We start from the raw sequence: 27,239 nt of genomic DNA on the forward strand, positions 1-27,239 counted from the left end.
TACAGAGGAACGGTCGAAGTCAGGGAAGTCACCTCGAGTGGTATTAACCGAAGATGGGCTGACCTCCAGCGTCATGTACCAGTAGTACACACTCATGAAACGAGTTTGAGGGTTATGTTCAAGCAGCTTTTCGTAGTTTTCAATAACCAATGGATTGAGAACCTCACAACGGATGAGGAACCTGAGTGTTAACTCCGCGAAACGATCTGTCAGGGGCTGTACTCCTGCAAGTACCTCTAAACTCATTGTGTGAGTCGAGTTCATGCAGCCTAGCGCGATGCGAAGACAGCGGTACTGAATCCGCTGTATCTTCAGCATATGTGTTTTCGCCGCGGATTGAAAACAAAAGCTACCGTACTCTAAGACCGACAAGATGGTTGTTTGGTACAGCTTGATCAGATCTTCCGGATGGGCTCCCCACCATGTTCCGGTTATAGTTCGCATGAAGTTGATTCTTTTTTGGCATTTCTGTGTCAGATACACAATGTGCTTCCCCCAGGTGCATTTGGAGTCGAACCAGACCCCGAGATATTTAGAAGACATGCTATGAGAGATTGTCTTACCCATGAGTGTAAGTGGAAACTTAGCAGGTTTGTGTTTTTTAGAAAAGACAACCATCTCAGTTTTCTCCGGAGAGAATTCGATACCCAGCTTTAAGGCCCAAGTAGACAAATTGTCCAGAGTATCCTGTAAAGGTCCTTGCAGCTCGGCTGCGGTTGGTCCTGTGACAGAAACAACACAGTCGTCTGCAAGCTGTCTTAACGAACAATTTTCCATGAGACAACCATCGATGTCCCTCACGTAAAAATTATAAAGCAGGGGACTCAGACATGAGCCCTGGGGGAGACCCATGTAGCTTATTCGTGAAACTGTCAAGTCGCCATGAGCAAAACTCATATGCTTCTCTGACAACAAATTGTACAAAAAATTATTCAAAATTGATGAAAGGCCACTTGCGTGGAGTTTGTCTGAAAGGACATCAACACAAACTGAGTCAAAAGCACCCTTAATATCCAAAAATACTGAACCCATCTGCTCTTTTTGAGCAAAGGCAAGCTGAATTTCTGAAGAAAGTAGCGCAAGACAGTCGTTCGTTCCTTTGCCTCTGCGAAAACCAAACTGCGTATCTGACAGCAAGCCACTCGATTCAACCCATTTATCCAGTCGAAAGAGAATCATCTTCTCTAACAACTTGCGAAGACATGACAACATTGCGATTGGACGGTACGAATTATGATCCGACGCTGGTTTCCCAGGTTTTTGGATAGCTATCACCCTCACCTGCCTCCAATCATCCGGAACAATGTTACTCTCCAGAAACTGATTAAACAAGTTCAATAAGCGCCTCTTAGCGACGTCAGGGAGGTTCTTAAGCAAATTGAACTTTATTCGATCCATTCCTGGAGCGGAATTATTACATGAAAGGAGGGCAAGTGAGAATTCAACCATCGAAAACGGTCTATCCATGACATCCCTATCATCTGGAGGGGCTCGACGAACGCGATCTACTGGAACTGAATCCGGACAAACTTTCTTGGCGAAATCGATAATCCACCGCGGACTGCTCTCTCGATCTTCATTAATCGACGACGCGTTACGCATTCTTTTTCCGACGGTCCAAAGCGTTCTTAACGAGGTCTCGCGTGATAATCCTTCCACGAAATGGCGCCAATAACCACTTTTCTTCGCTTTGACCAAGTTTTTAAACTTACGTTCAAGGGAAGAATAGTGCTCATAGTTGTGAATTGTACCACGTTTCCGGAAAATTTTAAACGCGGCGGATTTCTCGCGATAGAGTTCCGTACATTCGTCATCCCACCACGGATTGGGAGGTTTTTTACGAATCGACGGACCTGGCACAGGACGACGTTGTGCTTGAAGCGCGCTGTTGAGAATCAACTCGGATAAAAATCGATACTCTTCCAACGGAGGAAGAACTTGTACCGCTTGTTCTCCATCAATGATCGTTTCAGCGTACTTTCCCCAGTCAATGTGTTTCGTGAGGTCGTATGCAAGATCAATGGATGAAGGCTGATGTGTTCCATTAGTAATTGACACTACGATCGGCAAGTGATCACTACCATGGGGATCCTGGATTACCCTCCATGAACAATCCAGTGATAGTGAGCTCGAACATATGGAGAGGTCTAAACGGCTATCCCTTGAACTTCCATCTTGCGCTGGAGGTGCAACTCGCGTAACTTCCCCAGTGTTTAGAATTGTCATATTGAAGTCGTCACAAAGGTCATATATCAACGTTGATCGGTGGTCGTCATACAGTTCCCCCCAGCCTGTTCCGTGGGAGTTGAAGTCCCCCATGAGCAACCGTGGCTCAGGCATAACTGAGCAGATGTGAGAAAGATCTCTGCGAGAGATCGCAGTTCTCGGCGGAAGATATATGGAGGCGACACTGAGGCTTTTGCCTCGGATAGTCACCTGACATGCAACGACTTCAATGCCTGTCATCGGTGGCAGATCGACTCGGTAGAACGAGTGATGCTTTTTGATCCCTAAAAGCACCCCTCCATACGAGTCGGGACGATCCAGGCGAATAATATTAAAATCATGGAAAGGAAGGGACGCATCAGGTGTTAGCCATGTTTCTGACAACGCAAAAACATCGCACTGCAAATTACTAACTAAAAATTTAAAACTATCTAATTTAGGCATAATACTACGACAGTTCCAGTGTAGAACAGAAATCACATCTTCGACCTCGGTGGATAAATTATCCATCAAAAGATATGATCGTTGCAAGGAGGGGCATTGTTGAAGCAAGTTGCTTCAAAAGAGGAGTCACACAAGGAAGAAGACCGTTAACAATGTTCTTCACTAGGTCGGAAGCATTGAAGAAATTGAGGATGATATCCACGATGCCAGAGAGCGTGAACATTGCAGCACCCTGAGATTGCTCCTGATGCTCCATATGTGGGCTTTCTGGCTGAGAAGTCTGAAAAGTTGGGACATCTGGGATTTTTGATGTGCCCGGTAGCGACGGAAAGTCTCTTTCCTCTTGGAGTTTGTATCCAGGAGGTGAATACTTGGAGACTTTCTCGGCAGGCTTAGAATTTTTCATGGTTGGTGGGTGGTCACTGCTAGACAGATTACGAGGCTTTTTTGTGGGTCTCTGGAGCCTCACACGCTTCCTCGTTGTACCCTTGAAAACGAAGGGAACCCCTTCACCAACCTCAGAGTCAGAGCCCTGATCATCAAGAGGCAGAGAAGAGTAGATGTTCCGAGAATCAGCAGACGGAGCAGCCTTTTTTAGTATCTCAGCGAAGCTTCGCCGAGAGCGCTGCACTAAAGACCGTCGCTGATGTTGCTGCCGGCGTACGTACGTCGGGCAGTTTTCGAGAGCATGTGGAGGCCCTTCATTGCAATAAACGCATTTTGGAGGCGCACTGCAGGCACCATCCACATGTCTCTCCCCGCAAGAAGCACAGCGGGGTTTATTGCAGCAATACTGGGCAGTGTGGCCCAGCTGCTTACAATTGGTGCAATTCATTACCTTCGGTACGTACAACCGAACAGGTAGTCGAAGTTTGCCGATTACGACGAAATCCGGCAAAGCAGATCCGGAGAAGGTCACACAGAAGGAGTCTGAATTAGAATACACCTTCTTCTCTCCCACCAGAGACACCGAGTGTAATTGCTTGCACTCCAGTATTGGGACTGCCGGAAGAGAAGGGTTTTTGAAACGACCACAACCCTGCATCAACTCTTCGCAGGTCATACTTCCTTCGGTGACAACTCCCGCGATCTCGACCCGATGGCTTGGCAGATAAACATGGTACTCTCGTGTAAAGAGCTCATAGGCCACAATCTCATTGGCCTGTTTACGGTCACTGACGGTGACGCGAAGCTTACCGGTACCTACTGTGTCAATGGAGACAGCGGTAGAAAACCGCTTAGTCAGATCCTTACTGATCTGACTAGTATTCAACCGTTTGCCTTTGGGTCGGAAAAAAACAACATACGGCCCGCTAGAGTCGGGCGGGTAGGCCTTGAGGCGGGGGCACGTGAGAGATGGTACATTACTGGTGTCCATTTGAGATGCACCAGATTGAGGAGGCACACAAGTATTAGGCGCATAGTTTGTGTTCTGTTGGCTCAACACATTCGGATCCAACAGCAACGACTCTGTGAGGGGATACGATGTACCCCCGCCATCGTTACTTTCGCCCATTGCGGTAGCTCAACACCGCAAAGGGTACACAAATAAATTTAACTAACACTAATCGCAGGAATGATAATTGAACCAAATTGTAAAAGAGAAAAAAAAAAACAAGCACACACAAGGGAAAGGGAGAAGAAAAAAAACTGCAAAAAATCTAATCAATTGAGACGGAGGAGGGGGGAACAACGAAGGTTACTTATCTTTTTACTCTCTACGCAGGCGTCGTCGATGCGATGAGCGCTACTATGTTGAATGTATTGTTGTTGCTCTCTGCCTTTCTCTCTGCCAACAAACAACCACTGACGTCGACCAACGATACGAGCGCACGGCGCGGGGAACAGCCGCCGTCCACGCGGTACGCGCTGCTGGTATCGAACAAACCACTACAGGCGTCGATTACGATGCACGATCACTCACTAGGTCAAACACGTGGCGTGGTGAGCCGCAGTAAATGATGCACGGATGACAAAAACCACGTCGTCTCGCGTGGCTGATTCAGCACCAAAACTTGATTGGCCAAAAGAATACCGCTTCCAATCTGAACTTAGGCTTCTCACTGCACAGAAAATAACTTTGCACCTCGAAAAAAAACCACGATTGGGAAAAAACCGAGAGAGAACCGGGAACAACGAGAACTGTCGACTGTCTCGCACGGTAGCTCGACAAAGAATGGTGAGGCAGGATACCTCAAGAAAAAGACTTAAGGATTACTGATAAAATTTAAAGAGGTATATCTTTAGAAAATCTATCAGAAGTTTCTAAAAAAAAAAATCAATGAGTAGTAATTTATGAACCCTTCACAATGAACTGTGATCATCTTTGGGCAATTTCACAGAGAAGATAAGGTTCCTATTCTTAGCACTTCTGATTGACTTTGGCAGAGGGTACATAAATTACACGATTTTGTCAGGCCATTTTACAAAAATGTTTCAGTTCAATAAAAATAAATTAAAGTTCTCCGTAAAAAAAAGGCTGACAAAATAGGGTCAGAACTGTATTTTCAAACCTATTGAGCTCTTATTTGGCTTTGAACATTGCCATTCAATTAACTCGTTCAAAAAACCCTTTACCCAAAGTGGATCATGAAGATGCCAAAATAGTTCTTTACGCCAACACAAACGATATGTAGATAAAAGAATATTTGAAAAAAAAACAGCAGATTCTAGAAATAGTTCTTAAGGAGTTCGAGAAAGAACTGCTACAACAAATTATAGTAAAATTCTTCCAAAGGAAAAAACAAATAGTTTCTTTAAAAAAAAAGGCGTTTTGCTTCCAAGAAATATCTCTAAGACTAATTACAAAGAAATTATTCGATTAAAAACTCTGCAACAATCTTTGAATGATTGAACGGAGAAAAGGATGAATACATGGTGGGAGTCGAGGAGAATTCCAAATGATATCTATGGAAGAAAACTTGAACATTTTTTGTAGGAGTCCCTGAAGAAGTACTTGTTAGAATCAATGTAGAAGCTGTCTGGAAGATTCGAATAAAAAAACATCAATCTCGGAAAGAAATATTAAGTTTTCCTTAGAGTTCACAGTGGCATCTTTCAATACCTTTGAATTCCTGGAAGAACTTCTGGAGGAATAAAGAATTCTTGGAAGAATCCCTAGTGTAATTTATGCAGAAATTTCTAGACAAATACTTTAACTCAATCTATGAGAAAAATCCTTGAAACATTTTTGAATACATTTATTGTGGAAAATTCCTCAAAAAACTAAAAAAGGTATTCTTAGATCAATTTATGATTCTCGATGCAATCTCTACTGGTCTAATTTTGAAAGCGAATCGTAGGTGACTAACTCACAAAAGTAATAAAATATCATCGGATATATCGGATAAGATATCATCATCATAATAAAATATCAATATTAATCGGAAAACTTCCGAAAATTGCAGTGCTAGTGAATCGTGACTCTTTTGAAAAGAATCGTAATTCGTTCACTAATTTATGAGAGTCAACTCTTTTGAACGATTCGTGAGTGAGCCGCCCATGTCTAATCTCTAGTACAATTCCTGAAGAATACAATCGCTGGAGACTTTCTGGAAGAATTCGCATACGCATGAAAAGTAAGAATTCCTCAATCAATGTCTTAAAATATCGTACGGCATTTTTTAAATATTATTAAATTTTTCGAACTGAAATATTTAACTGCGTGGAATAACAAAATCGGCAACGTAACGTTGATCGGCGTATGGCGTGACGTAAAATGAATCAGCGGTGGCGCGCAGGTCCCAAGTAACCATAAGCACTATTATAAGCCCTTAATCAGCATCATAGATGCGTACAAGCATTATAATAGCACCACAAATGCTTACACACCTTATAACAGCACTTCCACTGCATAGAAACCCTATTACAGCATCATTAATGCTTCTAAGCCTGATGCATACAGGCATTAAATAAGCACTATATTGGCTTTATATTCGAATACAGGACATGTTTAAATTCCATCCAGTGTTTTGACAGATATACCACGTGCTTTGTGTTTGCATATTGTGGTAAGAGGGAGTCAAACATAAATCTTCTCACTACTACAATTGCAGGTTTTATGACGGGGAAAAGTGATGGTTTAAATTTGTCACTTTTCTTTCCAATACTATTTATCTTATGTGGCCGTAGGAGCAAAGGAGCAGGACAACAACTCAACAATACGGGTGTCGCAGGTACGAGACGCAAAATGAGGAATTTCATCATCATAAAACGAGGATCAAAATGTGGCAATTGCAAGTCCTCAAATGGATGAAAACTACCAAAACGAATATGTCTGATACGGAGAAGTACTACTACCTGTATCATTTCATTACATTTTTTGCATACTATTAGAGGTTTCCGTTTTCATTCATTCATTTATTTACCTCGTGTACCAGTTGCTTGGCCGCATACGCGAAAGCTCTCTGGCTGGGTACGCGAAAGCACAAAATATTCGCCCTAAAAACCTGGCGAAAACAACTGACGTTTCTCACGTGGTCTTATATCAGTATTAGTGGTGCAGAGAAGCACGGTTATATCTTGGCACTATAATGGCACGCTATTTCGCCTTTTATGGCATTATAATAGCATTATATGCGTATATAAAATTGACATGCATCAAATGATTACTCTATATGCGCATATAATGCTGTTACCGTGCCGCATTATCGTACTTACTGGTTACTTGGGGTCTACTCCCTGATGGGAATCCTGACGACGCCCATGCAGTAGCTTGTTCCATCAATCACTCGGACGAAGCAATTCTTTGCAAACGTTACCTCCAAAGTTGAAAGGTGAATCGCCAGATTGTGCAACAACGCGTGCCGACTCTGCACCGGCCCATCCAAACATAGTTTAATCATAGCCTGCCCTAAAACGTGAAGCCAAAACGTTGTAGTGTGAATAGAAAATTTATGTTTCCATAAAAAGCTGACTCCATTATATGTTGTTACGAGCACATTAACTGTAGCTGCTGAACCATTTGATGACCACCCTTCAACGCCAAACGCTTCGGTAAGATTGGAACATTCAGAGTGTCCATCTGCTGTCACTGGGGTGCCCCTTACATTCTCATTGATTCGTATGTAACCATCCATCACAGAGGCCGAGTAACTCACTGGAAGATGCAGTAGCAACTTTAACTGTACAGTAATTGTAAACGTTTTGCCAACAGAAATAACACACGTACGTACGTCTAGGTTATCTTTCAATCCATTCATTTCGTCGCGCGATGGACACCGAAAGAAGTCATGCCTCAAGCGTTTATTCCCTTCCATAATGCTTCTTAATTCTCATGTGACGATGATGTTGGCCATCGGACGACTATCATGCCCGAAGTTCAGATTGTTTTCTCAAATATGTGTCGACGAAAAAGGAAACCCTCCGCCCGGTGGCGGCACCGTAGCTCAATGAATAGAGGAGGAGCATCAAAAGCTGTCAGCTACCATCAAATCGCTTTGTGAAAGGTGAGGAAAATAATAATTACACAAAATTACTATCAAAGCCGATTACAGAACTGATGCGAAGGGTTGAGAGATGGGCAAGTTGAGTTAACACGCATGTTGGTCATCCACTAGAATTGGTAGAAGGTAAGCTTTATAGCGAGAAAGGTTGCTGACCTTGTGACACTAAAGGTGAGTCGAGTGTTTGAAGTGTTTAGAACCAGTTGGTTCTGGCTTATGAAGATTTTTGGTTTCGAACTTCTCTTGGAGAAAAACACTTTTCAACTTACGTTACTTTTTCCCGACAGGTTTATATTAAAAAGAATGTATTGAAACGATATTTTTTAAATTTATTGTAATTTGTGTTGATATTTTGCTTTATTTTATTTAGGGTATTCACTTAAGAGCGTAAATCACGGCGTAAGTTATGTTAAATTGGTTACATAAAATGTTTCATGAAACTGCGTAAATACTCAAAGAAGCCTTTCAGTAAATTGAAAATCAATCGTAGAATGCTTTGGTAAGGTCAGTGTGTCAATATGAGAATTCCAAACAAATACAAATGTTATGTTAAGAAAATTGTTACGGAAAAGGCTGAAACTCCATTCTACTGCAGGAAATTGTAAAGCATGGAGATCGAAATAGAAGATGCTGGACAGATTTAAGTGTACACTTGCAAATAAAATCACATGTTGGCTGTTCTATGTCTGCGTTGGTCTCGTGTCTAGTAGTTTTTGTTTGTAGTTGAACCGGGTACACGGGATACATGGCTCCTTGTAGCATATGAGATAGTAATTGTACCTATTTGGCTTTGTCTTGTAGCTCCCATTAGTGATCTCAATTAAATATCAACTCCACGTATTGCCATGCCATTGGTCTCCCAAATTACGCACATATGAAGATTATGAATATCTCCGTTAACACGATACAAGCAAAAATATCCTGAATGACCACAGACAGTGCACTGGCTCTCATTTATTGCTGTTTCTTAGGTTGAATTCAGGTATTTTGTACGAATAATGAATGCATAAACATCAGTTTATATTCCGGCGATAAAAAAAAAGAAAAAATTTGAGTCCAAACAACAAATCTTGGATGACTGTTTGACGTTTACGATGGATAACTAGATTGTATTTTTTTTATTTGACATTGCATAGAAGCAGAAGAGAAATGTTTCATTTGAAATGTTTCATTTCTAAAGTTACGCAGGATTTCATTTTACGCAAGTTTTAGTGAATACCCCTATTATTTGATTGATCAGGTAAAGTAGTCTAAGATATTACATATGTTTCATATATTTTTTTACCTTCAGAACTCCTTCCTTCTTCTGCACGGATTAGCCACTGCGACCATTATTTATCATATTTGACCATTCTATGGAACTCTCCCATCCTTGTTTCGCATATGTGCCAGAGAACTACAAAAAGGGGGCTTTGTACTTGTAGCAAACCCGAATCAAGCTAGAAAATTAGTCAAGCTATCAGTATTCACGGGAATCCATGAATTGCCAGCTTTGTTTGTCCTGGTAAGTCCTGTGGGAAACGATTTCTCATCACTCAACTGAGCATTCAAAAAATCATGGCTTATAGTTGGCTTATCTATTTGACTCATAGTCTCGTATTTACACAGTTTACTCACCCAACGCAATGATTTCTTGCTAGACAGGTAGAATTATAGTAACGCTTTCGAACGTAATCAACAACATTCGGTTTTCACGAGTTTTTGACGGGCTTTATGATTGAATCGTTTTTTAACGGAATAATTGAATGTGAGTAAGTGATTTTGCACGAAAAACTCAAGCATGAGATTTACGAAACAGAGTTTTCTTTCGTGGGAGAGCGATTTGATTGAGATTTTAGTGCGTGTCAACACTAGTCTTGGCTTCAAGTGAAGGCACTGAACTGATATATTCTGAGCCTTTAACCATCTATCAGGCAAAATACCGTCAAACGGGGCTTCGTTTGACATTATTTCCACATTCTTCAACTTTGAGGATTTGTAGCTCTAAGAATTATGGATGGATTTCGATAATTCTTGCATATATCTTAGTTGTATATGTACGTAACAAATGCGTAAAATATGAAGCAACTTCATCAAGAAATAAAAAAAATGCTTGAATAGCGAAAAATATGTGTCCTTCAAGACAAAAATGGGGCTACTTTGGACACATTTAGAAAGCAATACGATTTGATAATAAAATGATTATTTTCGCATAAATTTTGAACTGATTCTATAGATTAACGTCTATTTTGACGTTGTTGAACGTTTTTCGTTGATAAACATAATTAATAAAATTGTAAAGCGCGAAAAAATACACATACCTATATAACACTTTTCAGCAAAATATGGTTTTGTAGTGTTTAATTTCTAGTATGAAATTTAAGTTTTACTTTCTTTTAAATAAAACTGTCTGCTACGACTGCTTGATTGTTTAAGTTGACACTATCGAATGATGCAACTACCAAGTACTGCGACGATTAATAAGGTCTGATTAATAATGATTAACATCTGTTAAAATTCTTAATGTTATATTAATGATATGTAGAAGGATCTCATCAATTCCTGTAACTAAAAGTAATTTTTATTTAAAGTGTAAGGGGTCATGTATAAATTACGTCACGCTCCAAGGGAGGAGGGGGTCAAGCCAAGCGTGACAAGCCTTACAACATTTTCGAAGGACTCATACAAAAAACGTGACAACGTGGGTCGAAAAAGTCGAAATTTAGCGTGACATAATGCATGAAGTACAAGAATAATGTTTCGCAAGATCGTAAGCAATTCAAATTTTACATTTGTAATTATTTTGGTTCTCAATAGTTTTGATATGGCTTAATGGTAGTCTATTCATAGCAGATGAAGAATGAAATTGTTTTGTACTACGGATTCATGTAAAAATGACCGAGAAAGAATTTTTCAAGGAATATGGTTTGAGTTTACTACTAATACGTAATAAAACATATATATTTGATGACTCCTGAATCCTTGGTTAATTTTTTTGTTGTTGTAAAATATAGAAACCAACGCTTTAACATAAAATAAAAGTCGTAAAATTAAGACCTTTGATCAATTATTTTTGATTTTAACATAAAATTATCACAAATTGTTATGAAACATGATGATTCGATAGTTTTGTGACGCTCCCAACAACTTTCCACGATATGTGAAAAATTCGAACAATGTTTACATAGCAAATGTTTTGTGCCTTGTGAATATGTGTTCGGAATTTTTAAATATATTTTCCTGTTTATCCTGTTATTGTTGATGTTGTTCCGAACAATGTTCATGTCTGGTTGTAGAGCATGTTTTGGTCAATAAAAGTGCTGAAGACACAAAATAGCTCAGATTAATATTTATGCTGCAAATAAATCAAAAACACGAATGTCCAAAGTAGCCCCCGGAATCAAAAGTAACCCGTATATGCAATTTAAGAAACTGTTGCGAGTAACAATGACTTTGATTTGCAAGACGCTGTTGAGCCCAATTCAACTCGATCACGCTCACCAATACCACTATCAGGAAGAGCTAACGCCAATCTTTCTGATAGTGGTGTTAGTTTGCGTGGGCGGGCTAAGAAGGGCTCAACAGCAACGTTTCTAAAAAAAGGCTCAAGACCTCTTGGGCCCTTTTCAAATGTTTGTCCAGAATTAAGGTTCAGAATCTGAACTTCAGATCGGTAGATCTTACCTCGTATCGCATCACGAAAAGGTGATCTATCCGCGTTATGGAAACTCCAGAACTCCATTGTATATGGTCTCCAGATGTACGAGCATACAATGATTCTTTGAAAGTCTATGCCTTTTGCACATACTCAAAAAGGTTTTATAAAAACGGGTTACGTGAGGTGTTACGTTTTATAGGTGTTCGGAGCCATCCAAAAGTGTCATGGATGACTATATTAAGGCCTACGCGGACATTCTGCGTCATCGAAGGACTTCCTGGAATATAGAGCTTCAAATTTAAAAGCCCATCGAAGATTTAATGTTAAATGCATGCTAAGAAAAGCTAAAAGAAATACATTTTAGGATAGCACAAAAGTATTAGGTCTTCCAATACATTCCGTATATATAAGTTCAAGAGCTACAAGGGTACCGTTTTGTCTCAAATTCCAAACACTAGGTTTTTGTGGGGCCTTCCTTCGAGTGGTTAGAGTCCGCGGCTACAAAGCAAAGCCATGCTGAAGCTGTCTGGGTTCAATTCCCGGTCGGTCCAGGATCTTTTCGTAATGGAAATTTCCTTGACTTCCCTGGGCATAGAGTATCATCGTACCTGCCACACGATATACGAATGCGAAAATAGCAACTTTGGCATAGAAAGCTCTCAGTTAATAACTGTGGAAGTGCTCATAAGAACACTAACCTGAGACGCAGGCTCTGTCCCAGTGGGGACGTTAATGCCAAGAAGAAGAAGAGGTTTTTGTATGGCGATTTGATTGAAATATTTCGATTTGGATTGGCAGTCAATTGGAATTCAATTTTAATGTCTTTTAGTCTATTTTATACATTAAAAGTTGTAATGATTCCCTAGTTCAAGGTCAGCAAAAGTAGCTCAGATAAATTTCTTCGCGAAATTATTCATTTGAATACAATGTAATATATTCCAGGGGACGAGCATGGTGTAGTGGTTAGAATTCATGTTGTGTGAGTCGTAACGCTCGAGCTTTACGTAATTTGTGGATGCCGCCTTATCAAATATGTATCTCCGAGTAAATTCCAAGGTGCGTCACGCATTTTGGCGCCCCCTGGATCCTGGCGCCCTTGGCGAGTGCCAACCTGGCCAATCGCACGCTACTGCACTGTTCATGGATACCAGATGCAATTGAAGTCACTGTTGGCCTTAAGTGTTCGGAATATGAGTCGAAAAAGTAAAAATTTTTCAATATATAATAGCAGCTCATGAGATCAAAATAGAATTGGAATAAAGATCTCTGTGTAGATCAATGTTCGGATTATTTTTCCAAGGTTCTCAAAACCAAAAATTCGTTTTCTTTGTTGAATCCGAATCACATAGAAAGGAAAACCTCAAAGTTTGTGTTTAACATATTGAGATCTAAAGTTAGTGCAATCGACTTGAAGGTGAATCAAGTTACTAAAAATGTAAACTGCAGTTAAGTCTTCATAACATTGTTATTTTATAACCAATTTAGAAGCTCTCAGTATCATTTCCTTCAAAATTTATAATAAGCTTGCAGAACATCAAATTTGTCTAAAATCAAAACCCCACATTTTTCCTTTTTTGCAAAAAAAAAATGCGTCTTTGTGTGACCATAACTTCATGAATACTTAGCCAAATCCTAATCTTTTTCGTATTTTTAAGCTGATTTAGCTGTTTCTTTATGCAACAAATCAAATGAAAAGAATGGTTTTGACTTAGCAATTTGATGAAATCATCCCAAAAACATTAACGAACATTGCCAAGTTTTTAAATTTTTTGCATGTTAAACGTTAACATTTAAGCGAAGGATGCACTTCAATAGAAAAGTTATCACCTATCTCGATGCGTGGGAAATTTCTTGCAAGAAATGCACAAGAAAAGCATTTTTCTTTGATCACAGTACGCAGTTGAGAAGAAATGTCAATTGAAATGGAACTCACTGTAGGAAATTTCTTGACCATTTTTTGGGCAGAAATGTTTACTTTTCTTGAGTGGAACAACATACTTAGCCTTAAGCTAAAACTTGTTTTATTATTTGTTTAACCTTCAGAAAGGTCTAAGCTACAGTTTTTCATAAATTTTATAACACCATTTTTTCGAAACATATTTGCGCAATTTTTTGTATAAATGTAATGCTTACGAAGTTTTGAAATTAAAATTTAAGAGAAAACTGCCCTTAACTAGGATAAGTTTTAGTTTAAGACAATTTTAATGATCCACACTAATTATACTTATTTAATTTTGAAGAGAATGGCTAATTTGTTATGAAATAACAAAGTTTTGTAGATTTTTCAGCAGGTCATGTTTTATAACTTGAAAATTCACCTTCAAGTCGCTAGTGCCACCTATAAATTTTAATATTTTGGCTCAAACTTTGAGGTGTTGAATTTAGTTGAACTTACTTCGAAACAACTATTTATGCGTTAGTAAAAATAATTACCAGGATAGTAATCTCAACATGAACAACTTTGTCTCCGAGGAAACTGAAAAAGTTCTTGCCAGAAATCCTACAAGAATTTCATAAAAAAAATTGGAAAAGAAGGCCCCTGGTGGAATCATTGGAGTAATTATAAAAGAAATCTCTGAAAGTATTGCATAATGGTATATAGAGATATTCCTGTCAGATTCACTAGATTAATGGGAAAAAAAACTCAAAGAATCCTCTGGAGGGATCCTCGAAGAAGAAAGCTTTTCGAGCATGTGAATTTTGGAAGGAATTTTGAGATCAACTCACGAAGGAACATAAAAAACCCTGATTTTCATTTCTGAATGTTGACATTAAATCTAAAAAAATCTTTAAGGTGTACCTAAGAGTATACCTGGAAAAGTTTCCAGAGAAATCTCTAAATGAATTCTTTAAGCAGAAAGTTCTGTAAATAACCCTGGAGCAACTGTTAGAGGAATGCTTAGAAGAAAATATATCTGAATGCTGAGGAAGAACTCGTGGATCGATTCTGAAAAGAATCTGAGAAAAATTTTGAAAAAATTACCAGGAGCAAAATTTGGAGAGAACTTAAAAAAATCCTCGAAGAGAAGGGAAAAATCGATTTAAGTTCTTGGTGGAATTCCTGCAGAGTGATGAAAATAATTTCTTAAAAATCTATGGATTAATTATTGAATTTTGGAAGAATTTCTAGGACAATCCTTGAAGATTTTTTTTTTCAAAAATCCTGGGAATAAATTTCAAAAATTCTTGACGGAAATTTAGGAAAACCAGGAAAGTGTTTTAATTCCTTGCAATTATTTATGACGATATTCCTACAGGAACCTCTGACGAAAATGCTGGAATTTTTTTGACGGAATCCCTGGAACCTTCTTTAGGGAAACTATTGAGAAATTTATAGAAATTATTCATGGCAGAATCTCTGAAAAATTATTTGAATTAGTATTCAACAAAATTATAGATGGTTGGAAGACATCCGCAAAAAAAAATCTGAAGAAATTTTTGGAACTTCATCGACGAACCTGAGGAAAAATGGTTAAAGAATTCTCGCTTTAAAGAAGCAATGTTATTTTTTTTGAGAATCTTGTAATTACGCTTGCCTGAATCCCAGGACATTTTTTGTAGTTATGACTGGAAAAGCTTCAGATGAAAATCTTGGAAAAACTTTCTGCGGTATTACTAGAAGGGTTCCTGTGAACGTCTCAGAGTGAATTCTGGACCCCAGGAGAAAGTTTTGGAAAAACATACTGGATAAACTCCGAATCTGAAAAGAATTTTTGGCAGGCTTTTCAGATGAGTGTACTGAAAAATAAACGGAGGATTTTGGCAGAAGCTTTGGAAAAATTGTTGAAAGTTGTCACTCAAAAAGAATTAAAAAAAAAGGATGTCCCAGAAAGTATAAGCACGACTTTAATAACGAGAATCAAAATATTTTTTCAAATAAATATTTTTTTATATTTTTCCTTTGGACAATTTAAAGTTTTGTGTGATAAAATAATCTTTTACCTTGTATTTTTTGCTTTAAGAAAATAAATTCTTATCTAACCAGCACAGACCCTTCTTTTTTGTTTTGTTGTAATTTTTATCAGTTTTGAACAAACACCTTCGATGTGGTGAGTTCAAATAAATTGTTTCTAAGATAATGCACATTTTTGTTTTTATTATAATAACCAGAAAAAATTTGACAAAAATGGTAAAATTCTAGGAAAGTCGCATGTTTTTCTCTCCACACGAGGTAACTTCACGAATTATGGTGTTTCAATATGAATCAAAACAATCGTTTTAGACTTACTTATGTTAAATATCTATACTCTTGAAAAGGCAACCAAAATTTTAGATTTTTACATTTTTTAACGGAAATACAATGACCTAGATTAAATTTCATACAACAAAGTCGCTCAGATATAACGCGATTTGTGCAAAACTGATAAGAGGAGCTTTCAGAAATGTAACACTATCAACGAACAGGTAGTGAAAAAAACGCTTAAAATTCAAAATCTGCTCTTGATAAGTGCAGGAATAAAAGGTGTGAAAATCCGATTCTAAAAAAAAACCAACAAATATCAAAAAATACGCGTTCTGAATATGCACGTGAACTAAAATCTTGCAAGCACTGTGCGCTCTATCGTGCCTAAAAACAAACCGACTGGAACGCGCAAACGGAACAAAACTGTCAGCGAAAAAAACGTGAAAAATAAAACAAAAAATCAGTTCCGTGACAACTTACATATTTAAATGCGTTATCAAACACTACACTCCACCCAGAAAACAAAAAAAAAACGATTCTATAAGTTTCGAAGCATTGCAAATAACATAACATAATCAAACTAACTCTAAACTTCCATGCTTAATAATAATGGAACAAACTCACCGGATTGATGCATTGTATTCATGTCTGTCCCTTCAGGACGGAAACGTCCAACAGCAGCCAAGTCCAGTTGAATCACAGCATCAGAAACACAAGTCACTCACTTCACTTTCACCTATTTTCACTTAATTTCTCTTGTACATAACAATTATAATTAAAATATGTTTAAAGGAAAAAAACACGCATCTATCTATTTCCTATCTTCAAGATGAATAAAATAGAATGGTGTTTGTATGTCACGAAATAATTTAAGAACGGGCTATTGAACTAGCATGATACTTTCACTGTTGTTTTCGTCAAGTTTTCTTACATTCCGAAGATTGACAACTAACCCATCGTTTCGAATTGGAGATTGCCTGCAATTTTCAAGCCTACCCGATGACAAAACAAAGTTTGCCGGGACCATTTTTTCATAGCAAAAAAAATGTTGAAATTCAGAAACCATAAATAGATAAGAAATGGAAAAAAATAAGATAGCTATTCCTCAAGAGCGTTTCCCTTCGTTTAATCAACGCTAAATCCATCTCAATATCGGTCAATATTTTCCTAACCTGATTGCATCGTGAAATGCTTCACCGAACAAAGCGATCGCAAGAGATAGCCGCGGCAGAGATCCGTGGCATACATCCCCAACTCTGCGCCGGGCTCCACATCAGTCAGTGAAGTGGTCTAGAAGTGTAACAAAATGCCCATATTTATTTACACAAGGTTGCCCCATAAGCCAACGAGGCTCGACAAATCGTTCGCAACTGTAGCGCTGCATTTTTTAACACCCACCTCCTCACCACTTTTGTGGCGGTGGCGGTCTGCATAACTGTTAGATGAAGGCGGCCCTGCATATGGGCTTCTAGCACTAGAGGAAGACAAAACATATTATAACAAAATTGTTTATGTTTATGTGCGCATAAATATTAATAACCACTCCGACACAAGCTCGGATAGAAAAAAAAAAAGCTGAGTGAGATACATGGCAATTGAGTTGTGGCACCTGAGCGTTAGATAAATGGGACCATTTAAAGTGCGTTAAGGGTACACTCATAAATTAATTTGAGAGACAATAAAACGGTTCACCGGCACTGGTTGTGTTTGCTCTGTCTTTTTTTTTCTCTAGAATCGGATACAGCACATAGTTTGTTGCAACAGACCGACCGGTTCAGGTGACACACGTGCCAAGCGAGGCGAAATGCTTGGAATTGTTTTGGGCAAACGAGATAAAGTTGCATTCTTTAGAAGGAATCCATTTGACCTACTTGGTGGGCAGTGACTTTTTGGTGCTGCTATCAGGTGTCAGTTCGAGACGGTAACTGGAGATTTTTTAGTTTTGAGCTCAAAGTTCAGGTATATTAAGTTTTATCTTCAGGTTGGCGCTTCATCTTTGTTTTATATTTTGCGATTCAACCGGAAGGAGACAGTCTAGTCAGAAAATTGATTTCGGGTATTCTGTGAAAGGATGGTTTATGTTAGGCTTGATGTTGGAGACTCCTCTTATCTTTGATATCCTTTTTCCCTTTCTTTCTTTTTCCCTTACATCAGGTGTATTAGAACATAAGGTGCATGTATAAAACATCCTTCCTAATCCTAATGGCAACGTCTGCGGATACAAAGCAAATTCCTGCGGAAGGTGTCTGACTTCGAATCCCGGTCGGTTCATGATCTTTTAGTAATGGAAATGTTCAGTGAAATTAGCTGGTATAGTACTCAATTCAGATTTCATTCACTCACAGTTATGGCACTAAACAGCTCTAATTATCATTACGTTCAAATTTATTCTTATGCATGTACTAAATTATGTACTAAATAATTGAAATCAAAATCTTTAACGTTGAACAATCAAGTTAAACATTGCTCTGCCCCGCATTTATTTGGATGGAACGTGAATCAATCGTATGTAGTTATCAATAGTTCGTTTCTCACGTCTTCTTCACTCGAATTAAAAAAGTGACTCATTCAATATTCAACATTTCAATTTACTGGTAAAATTTATGACCGGCTATGCACTTAATCAATACAAGTGCTCTTTAAATCCAATTTCCCACCACAATGGTGACTTAATACAAAACATCACTCAGCGCAGAAGAACCCACTTTGTTTACGTGACAGACGAGTGTTTATTAATCATTTTTTCTCCCTATCCACACTACGCGTCGCTCGCAAGATTCCCATCCATCAACGAATAAAAAGCACTTCTCAACTTGGAAGAGGATAAGGATAAAAAACGGCCCCGTCCGAGTATGAAATTGGATCTCATTCACATATCCAACATAAGGTAGCCAATCATCAAGTCTGGTACGACAAGCGCGATAATCTCTATCCATGGATACTAGGGTGCGGCTTGTTAGTTCTCAAGATCAGAAATTCGTATACTCTTAAGAATGGGAATCCCATAAGAATCCCATAAAAAGAGAAACCTCAGAGTTTGAGCAAAAAATATTACTCATGACTTGGCATGGATTTGAAGATTCTAAGGTATGATTTTCAGTGTAGTTTGTAACCTTGCTATTTTTTTTAACCCGTATAGGCCTAAGTGAAAGCAAAAATACTGAACCCCTCACCGCTCAGAGAATTCTTAGCGGATTCAAATGATTATTTGTCAGTTCACTGGCCCACATATCTAGTTTCTAAAAGTGGCCAGAGAAACTCAGAAATATTCCTGTGGCCGGAGTTATTCCGGTGGGTCACTGGGTCAAGTCGGACAAAAAAGGGCTATTTTTTGGGACATGCCAAGTTACCTTTATTTATTTGCAATGACAATCATTTTAACTTGCATAAATCATTTAGATCTGATAATCAACATTATAAATGAAGAGTTTTGCACCGTTTATAATATACCGGATATGGCCATTCGGACGTAATGCCCGGAAGAACCGGCTATGGATTTGTTGGATATTAAACCGTTTCAATGCTCGAAAAGTATAAATCAAACATAATTGTGCACTAAAATGCGTTCCCATAAGCTTGGCACGGATGTTCAGATACAAATTGGCCACTTTATCGAAAGTTTGAGGCGTCCCGGGGCCCGAAAATGGCCATTTGTAGGATTAATCAAATGCAAAATTCATAGTTATCCAATTCAATCGTTTCTCAAAAGGTTTACACCGATGCAATTTTCTTAAAATTCCGTCATGTAGTAGCCACATTATAACCGATTCCGGAAATAATCTGTGCCTTGAAATTTTCCTACCTCCAGCGGCACAAACGCACAATACCCTTCTCACCCGATCTGACCCAGTGATCCACCGGAATAACTCTGAGCACATGAATATTTCCGCGTTTCTCTGTCCACTTCTAGAAACTAGATATGTATGCCAGTATACTGACAAAAAATCATTTGAATCCATTAAGAATTCGCTGAGCTGTGAGGGTTTTAGAATTTTTGCTTTCACTCAGGCCTATACGGGTTAACCAATTTTAAATCTTTAGCATAGTTGTCTTTGAAATTAAATTTATCAAAGTTTGTTAAACGTCATATTTTTTTTTCTGAAACTAGTATTAGTCGAATGAAGTTTTATCCATTTTATTCCGGAGCTTTTTGCAAACTATTTGACCACAACAAGGGCAATCCGCCTAATGTTGAACGGCTAAAAATATAGCCTATTGATGAACAGCCCGTGTTTTCCTTATTGCGAGTTCAACAATTAGCGAGCATTTTGACCGTTCATCAAATTCATAAAAAAATCAAAATCTTTATACGATTTTGGTAGATAATTTCATTGCTAGTGTAAATTAATCATGTGTTGTTGAACAACCGTTTTGACTTAGTCATTTAGCGCACACTACCGCAATATATGATTTTGATATTAATAACAAACTTACCTATAGGTTTTTCTCCATAAATTGCGTGCATACGTTCATCTTAGAGTTAATTACCTTCTCGACCAGTGGATTACAACAGAGTTGTAACACATTTGTTTACTCAGTTAGCGCATTTTTTCTAACAATCTGTTATAATTTTGGTTGGTTAGCCGTTAAATAACAAACATTAGAATACAATTTCCTCTACACATAACAAAATTGAAATGAATGTATGTTATAATATAAAAAAAATGTAACTCATTTTGTTTCGAAAAAATAAAAATACAACTAATTTTGTTATTTTCTATAACTGAATAATAATAATATTTGTTATAAGCAATTGCTTGCAAAATGTTAATAACAAATTATGTTATAATTATGTTTTAATTTGAAACAGATTTAAAACAGCCTTTGTAATTATAACTGATTTTGTTTAAATTATGTAACAATTTCCTCCACCAATTCAAATTAAACAAAATTTGTTATTTGTAACAAATCTTGATATAATTGTGGTACATTTTTTTGTAATCCACTGGTCGGGTTATTGAAGGTATACTCAACGTTGGCCCGCGTATGGTGGAACGGATGCTCATGTTTTTTTTTCAGTAGCATGTTCAAAGGTGTTTTTATCGGTAAAGTGTTTAAGGGTGAAAATTAAAAAAAAAAAGCATGTCAGGCGACCAAAACAGTTTTTTGAAATCCCACCACAGGAGGCGTTGTAAGTTTTCTACTTTTTTGTCATTTTTAGATATGGTATTTTTGACAAAGTTGTACATTAATGATATCTACGCAAGTTGCTCAATACACCAACTCTCTATCACGTAACCCTAATCGGATTATAAGAAGTCTTAAAAATATAGTTTTGTTAATTCTCAAACAAATACAAACAAATAGGATTATATACTGTAAATTTGAAGCAAAATGAAGTTATCATGAAGGTAAGCGAATTTTTTTCAATTTCCCTGGGTTATAACTACATCTGAGACGTGTACATTATAATCTGTTGCATATTCCAATGGTTTCACCTGTATCCATGAATATCCAGGATTAGGGACAAAACGTCGAATGCCAAAATGTCGAATCACAAAACGTCGAAAGGGACAAAATGTCGAAAAATACAAAACGTCTAAAACGTTGTTTTTTTAGCAATGATTTGACATTATTATAGAGTACAGTTGGGCAGAAGTTCGAGTGTGGTAAGAGTTTATTTTTAAGATTTTTATTTCAATTCAAAATTAAACGTATAAATATCATGGTCCTTCGAATGCTATTCAAGAAGGAGACTTTCACTCCAAATATCATAAAATTCTATAGAGATTTAGAAAAACTATAACTATTTGTTGTTTTTTGACGTAAATATTGTAATTTTTGATCAAGCTTTCGTTGCAAATTGCCTTAAATCCACTTATTATCTTCAAATTTAGCGAAATTCGCCTGATCGTCCGAAAAAGGTCACCAGAATTTTACATTTTCTCTCAGTTTTGTGAAAAACTGTTATTTTTGGGTGTTTTACAGTTAACCATGTTTTGGGCAAATTTGTGATGAAATTTGTGAACATAGTGTGTATTTTTCTGCATACATAAGTTTAAAGCCCACACTAGATTCGAACTCTTCCCCACCGGTGGAGCAAAAGTTCGTTTAAGACAATCCATTTTAAAACTGTTATTACTAAAAATGGCTGAATATTTTGACACAAGTTTGTTTAGCAAAATTATAGCCAATATGTTGAAGGTTCACTGTTTAGTATTTATTTTGCTTCAACTGTGAATGTTTTGGATTATACCACCTTACTCTACAGAAATATTTTTCCCTTTGTGGTCTATTGGATAACGTTTGGCACAAAGTGAATTATTTATTCTTCCGGAAGATAATCATTCTTCCAAGTAATTCTCGTTTTCTTTAAATTTTCTCCTTTCGACCTTTTGTCCCTTCGACGTTTTGTCCTTTCAACGTTTTGGCATTCGAATTTTTGTCTTTCCCAACGAGGAAGCCTGAATACCATAAATCACTGGTTTAAGCTTAAATATCTGCTTTTCTAGGCATCCCATACTCTTCAAGAAAATCTGGTTTTAATGAATTTACATTATTGATTGATATAGCATTGATTTATTTATCTCTTCAAAAATCTGATAATATTGGAAGGGAGAAAAAAAGATCCATCGTTTGTTGACATTAGTTGGAAACTTTATTTTTTTCAACGAAAAAAAAAAAGATAAATGGACGATCCTGAAAACGACTGAGAAAAATTCAACGACTATCGTTGAAAATGGAAAGTAAAAAAAAATATTTTGTTTTTCACTTTCATTTGTTCTATATATTCCAAAGTATTGCTGTTTAATATTTTAGTCAATTGAGTATACATTCTGTATACATTTTTGTATCCAGTGTACAAATTATTCTCTTCACGCCCACGAAGATTTTGAAGATTCTTCCTATTGCTGACCCGTTGATTGTCTAATTAGTTCCACAAATTATAAGCTAATATTTCATTTTGATTATTAAGCATTATATTTTTCTCGATTTTTACAAACATAATTGATTACTTTGATATATCTATTACGGATATTCAAAATACGCCATAAAATCTTGAAAGGGCCTGTCCATTTAGTACGTTAGACAATTTTTCAGCCCTATAGTAAGATTTTCGTATGAAAACTAAAAATAGTTTGAATGGCGCTAATAAAATCTCAACCCCCCCTCCCTTCCCCCGTAACCTCTTAAGTTATTTATGGACGACCCGAGAAAGTTTTATTCTATGAATGCTAACTTAGGGGTCGGGAGAATTAAAAGCAGGGTTTTTTTTATTATTTTCGGGACATGAATTGGAAAACATTTATAGATAATCGTTGATTAACCATTAAAAGCCATAATTTAAAGACCAGTAGATCAGTCAACTTGAAATAAATTTTGAAGTAAATGCGGTTAGTCGTTCTTACAATCCTTTGGTGAGACATCCCCCCTAAACCTTCCCCCTTTTGGTGGTAACAAAAAAAGTGGACACGAGGGGTCCAAAATTGGCCTCAAACGGATAATTCAACATCCAAATGAGCTAGAAGATTGATGTTTTTGGCAAAGTCATTTAGCAGATCAAGGGCTATCTGGCGATAAAAATCTGATTGAGAATTCATTCGTTTGGTGGCGATAGTGTCAAATTTTCTTCAATCGTCTGTATTTCAAAATTATTAGTAGCTAGATGGTTGGTGTCTTCGGCAAAGATATTTAGCAGGTTGAGGGCTATCTGGAGGTGAATATTGGCGCCAATGTATGGTCGACCTCAAAGTATTACATGTGCGTTACTTAAACAGTTATGAAGGGTGCCATATACAGAATAAAACACAAAAACACAGCAATTGCGCTTCAAGAAGCCTTGATAACGAATTTTCAATATAGTTCTATAACTCTATATAAAACATTATGAATACAAAGTTATGGAGGGCTGACTGTAACGCCATTGTTCGGATTATTCCTTAATTCAAGCGTGTGCTAGGATAAGGGTGTAAGTAATTTGATCGATTTCTCTCAATCGATCCTCTCTTCTGCGAATAAGTGAGATAAGATGTGAGATTCGAAGCACTTTTTCACTTTAGAACGCTAGTCAGTGAAGCAATCTTGCATCTTGCATCTTGTCATCTTTATTCATAGAAAAAAAGATCGATGAGGAGAAATCAACATTCGCTCTAATTATAGCATATACTTGAATTAGGTTCCATCGTTAAACGCCAACCTTTAATATTCCAGTATATTGAGATGTTGGAGATTGAAAAAAAAATGTTACTAGCGTTTCTTAGGGGTTGAATTCTCAATCAGACATCTCATGACCAGATATCACTTGATCAGCTGATAAGGATCTTGAGATACAAAATGTTGAAGAAAATTTGGAAGTGTTTCTAACCAGATTTTCCATCACAAGATAGCCTTTAATCTGTTGAATGGCTTGGTCGAAGACGCCATCCTTCTAGCTGACAAGGATCTTGAGATAAAGAAGATTCAATATTTCTTTTTATTAACGCCACCTAGATTATGATTTCCAATCAGATTCTTCACCACCAGAAAGCTGAATATCTTTGCCAAAGACTACAACTTTCTAGCTGACTCCAACCTTCTAGCTGATACTTCTAGCTATAATACTGTTGTTGATTTGCTACGGTTTTGTGTCCAATCAGGTTTGAAACAGCCATTCCAAATCTTATCGGCATTTTAAGGTGGGCATCTTCAGGCTATGGCTTCATAACTGTTTGAATAACGCATTGCTTATAATTTCTGACCGGGCTTTCAATGGCGCCAATATTTTTCGCCTCATTCTGCAATTTATCTTTGCCGAAGACACTTTGAAAATGAGAAGATTTATTTTTACTTGCGCCAACTATCGGATGAACTCTTAATCATATCAATCTTCACCCCCAGATAGCCTTTGATCTGCTGAACAGCATTGCCGAAAACACCAACCTTCTAGCTGATAAGGATTTTGAGATACAGACTATTGAAGAAAATTTGACACTGTCGTCAGCTAGCGGATGAATTCTTAATCAGATTTCTCGTTGCCAGATTGCCCTTGATCTGTTGAATAACTTTGCCGACCTAACCTTATAGCTCATTTGAATGTTGAGATATACGTTAGAGGTCAATATTGGACCCCTCGTGTCCAGAAGGTCATGCACAGCAAAATGAATAACAACTGAATATTCAACGATAAATAATGTAAATTGCCTCATTTCTCAGGTATGCTTGCAACCTTGAGTTAAACTGAAACAATTCACGATCATGCATCCAGTATTCGCCAATATTGCATGCCTTCTTGCATCTTAAAGGCAAAATTGGAAACGAGAATATTCGGTTTACATGATTCTACGCTGAACAATCTGTCAAAAATAATGCACATGGATGGATTGACGGCTCGGTCATTCCATGTGCATTACAGTCGAAGCGCGTTATAAAGACATCGCAAGGGACCGTCGCAATAGAGAAAAGTCGTTATAGAGAATAGTTATGACATCGGAATATTTTTCATGGGACCGAAAAATGTCGTTATAAAGAGCTTTTGTCATTATAAAAGTTGTCGTTGTAACGAGCTTCGACTGTATTTGTGATTTAATATTCAGCGTAAAGTCATGTAAACCAAGTATTTTGGCTTGGAACATTATTTGAGAGAAGACGTTTAACGCACTTTAGGATTTTGTTAGCAATGTTGAATATAATAACTGTGTTTCTAGGATTTATCATTGAATAATACATAACAAAAGGCTCTCCATGATTGAAGCTAACATTACGTGACGTTCGAATCTAAGATTTTTTTGGTGTTTGGGACCAATCCCAGACCCGTACTCTTCATCGTACTTTGTAGTGGTATCTTCCACTACATTATTCTCACAAAATGAAGAGCAAGATCATTGAAATAAAAAAGATTATGATGAAATCTTGAGCGAATTAAGATTCAGGACAAGATTGGTTCATAATTTTGGGATGCAATTCTATACAATCCTAAGCAAGGAATAAGAAATTATCTATTTTACAATTTCTTCAGATGAAATTTTTTTCACTGATTGAATCTCGATATATTTTTCACCATTTTTTATTCACACTTTTTAAATAAAATCATACCATTTTCAAGAGCCAGCTAGAAGATTTTTAACAAATCATTAATATCAGTCAAATAAGAAAACAATTGAAAAAAACTAATTTTTAGATAAATTTCATTAATTTTAGTTTAGTAAATTTCAAATTTCAAATTAGTTTAGTAATCTATGATTTTGATTGTTCAACGAACTTTTCTAAAATTATGTATTAAAAAGAATGTTGTTTATAGAATATGAACATGAAAATAATAAAGTAATGTAAACTTCACTTGATAACTCGAACATTCACGTTCTTCTTGCGCCTCCTCTGAATCTTGTTATTTTGACTCAAACTTTGAGGTTTCTTATGTGAAATATTCAAAGAACCACCCAAATTTTTGGTCTGGAAAACTTTTGAAAAATATGCCACACCCTAATGGATGTAGACGGAGGATGTAGTAATTTCCGCACTCTTGCTTGTCATATGCTTCATCAGCCCGTACAAGTGTCGTTAAGTGGCAGATTAAGTTGTGCAAAAACTGATCCTGCTTTGGTCAAAAAAAGATGCAGTTGGATCTATTCATAAACGCTAAATGTCGAAGTCGGAGGCTGTTTTCGGACATTACGTCCGGTTGTCACAGAAAAGCCATCGTGTGCTCTTCCCGGTGGAAGCCGGCACAGATTAACGGTTTGTCATAAAAAAAACAACTTGGTCGGCTTTTTTTGGGGTGGGTTCTGATTTAAGGGCCCAGTTTTCATAGTGCTTCTTCGTGGTGTGGGAACACCAAAAATGCGTGTCACACTCTCGCAGCGTGTCGTTCGGACCACATTCGCTGCTGAGTCATTAAACTGACCTCGACGTGCATGTGTTGTGCGCCGTCGGCTGTTTTAAATTCAGGTGACATAATGTCGGTTTGATGATGTTGTTTAATTAGGCGCATTATGTGCCGAAAGTGGGTCAACCCAAGAGAACACGTTAGATGGACAAGTTTTTCGGCAGGGAAAGCAATGGTTCGACTGAGGAAATTGGATTTAACCGCATAAGGTTTTACGATTCACTGGCGTGCGGGAATACAATGTAGGCCAAAATTTGGATTATTGTCTTAGAGTGTTCAATGATAGCAAATTTGTATGAACATTGATGAAAAAAATGTGAAAAAAAGAAATAATCATAAAATAACGCTTTATTTCTGCACTGTGTATAACACGAATTTACCAGAATTTCTCTAAAAACACATCATGAAGAACTAGAAACACTCGACCATAGATTTTATAAGGAGTCTTACATAAACTTTCAAAGCATTTAATTGTTTTTTTTTAACGATTGGTCTGAGCATCCT

General features: G+C 37.3%; 1 protein-coding gene across 1 annotated transcript in view; it reads right to left on the reverse strand.

Annotated features, from left to right (window-relative positions):
* The window catches only part of LOC5572454, a 322,024-nt gene that overhangs the window by 133,993 nt on the left and 160,792 nt on the right, over positions 1-27,239 (reverse strand). The gene's annotated exons all lie outside the window — the stretch shown is intronic.

The sequence above is a fragment of the Aedes aegypti genome, chromosome 2 (genome assembly GCF_002204515.2).
Source record: "Aedes aegypti strain LVP_AGWG chromosome 2, AaegL5.0 Primary Assembly, whole genome shotgun sequence".
Lineage (NCBI taxonomy): Eukaryota > Metazoa > Arthropoda > Insecta > Diptera > Culicidae > Aedes > Aedes aegypti.